Raw genomic sequence first — 2011 nt, 5'->3', positions numbered from 1 at the left:
TTCTATCCAGATATTCTTTTACTGAGTTTGTTTTAACGGATTGATTGTGATAATTTTGCTAGTTTATCAACGAGTGATGTGTCCAAATATAGTATTTGCTAGTAAATTGTTATTATATTGAACTTTTGTGTATACATTTTAAAGTAAAGTATGTTACTAGCACCGATTTTATATAAAACGAATGTTCCTAAGCTTTAAAAAAAAGGCACGCGTAGGCACACTCTAGAAATAATTTTAAAAAGTAGCTAGCCTATATGGCTTTATGTTTTATATAAAACTATGTCCTACAAGAGCAAACTTTTTTCGCTGTAACTCCGAAAGTATAGGGAGCAAAATATTCAGAAAAACCACTTACGATTAAAACAAAACGAGTTGAATGTTTTCATATAACGGTTTTTTTATTTGCATTAACATTTTACATTCCATATTAAGTTAAAACAACTTTTGTTCGCTTCAATGATACCATTTTCGAATTTGATGCGTTCAAACTTTAAAGACCCCATTTTTTGTTTTTTAGACCAATAATATGTGTTTTAAATTTGAGAACCTCATTTTATATAATAATTCCCCTATTTTTGTTGTTTTTCTTATCATTAGTGTCTGTTGTGCCATAAAATTATCATTATTATATCATTCCACATCATTTTAATGCCTTTAATTGCAATTTTAGACTATTTTGAGAATTTCTATAATTAATTCCAGCTAAAATAGCGTTCTAGCCCACAGTGGGTTAGGCCAGCTAGTAGCGTTTTTGTTTTTGTTGAATTCCACTTCTGAGAATCCTTAGTCCATTGCGTCATCGAATATGGCAATTTCCTGTCCAAACTTACCTGAACAAAATTGTCAGACTTGCAGTTTTTTGAATTCTATAGTACGGTCATTCTAATTTAACTTTGAAGGAATATTGGCGCTTTTAATCCATTTTATCTCGTTGAAGAAGCATTCTGGGATTTTTAATTTGACCCAGTAGTTTTTACCACCCCCAAATTTTTTTTTGCTCATTCGATAGAGCATTGGCTGAATATCATTAGTTTTTTGTTGAATATCTCGATTTCTATTAATCCTAGGTACATTAAAGTTGTATATACAAAAAAGGTAGGCGTCTTTTATGTTAAGAACACTTTTTCGATATTCTGAATATTAAAAAAGTTACAAGCCATAAAAGTAAAAAAACGAAAAAAATGACTATTTTAAAGTTTTGAGCACTTTTTATCAAAATTATGAAAAAAACGTTCCAAGAAAAGATTACTCACCTTAGAATTCTCTACGAAAAAGTGTTCTTAACATAAAAGACGCGAAATTTAATTGCCTACCTTTTTTGTATATACAACTTTTATGTAGGATAAATAGAAATCGAGATATTCAACAAAAACTAAAATCCAAGATGGTGGCCGAAAGGTGAATTTCGCAAGTGCCAAAAAACAGGGTAATGATATTCAGCCAATGCTCTATCGAATGAGCAAAACAAATTGGGAGTGGTATAAACTGCTGGGTCGCCCATATAATGAATATCATAAATGCACTGGACTATTTTTCTTGAAACTTGGTGAGTCTTTAGGGCTCATGATAAGATTTATATTCCAGAAGTTTCACGAAAAACTAATTCAACGTAGCCAAATAATTATTCCCAGATAAAGATGGTAACGAAGAAGACAAGTACGCGTCTCCTCCGTTATCGTCTTTATCTGTGAATAATTTGGCTACGTTTAATTAGTTTTTCGTGAAATTTCAAAATCATCGACTTTCTGATGGGCCCTCTTGTCTCACCAAGTTTCAAGAAAAGAGATTGATTTCTAAACAAGATAAACTGGGAACAAGAGTCAATATGTCCTTTCCGTTAGTTTGGAATGGCCGCAGAAATGCTCTAGTTTGGTGATATTACAGATATTGGGGAATATTCAAAGATCTTTCATAAGGTGTGACTTTGCCTCTTGTAAGAAAAACGGATTTAACTTATTTTTAGACAACTTAGACCCACTTCTGTTTTAACTTTCGACTTCAGTGTATGTTA

Source organism: Episyrphus balteatus, chromosome 2 (genome assembly GCF_945859705.1).
Source record: "Episyrphus balteatus chromosome 2, idEpiBalt1.1, whole genome shotgun sequence".
NCBI lineage: Eukaryota > Metazoa > Arthropoda > Insecta > Diptera > Syrphidae > Episyrphus > Episyrphus balteatus.
Note: the sequence above shows the minus strand (reverse complement) of the source record.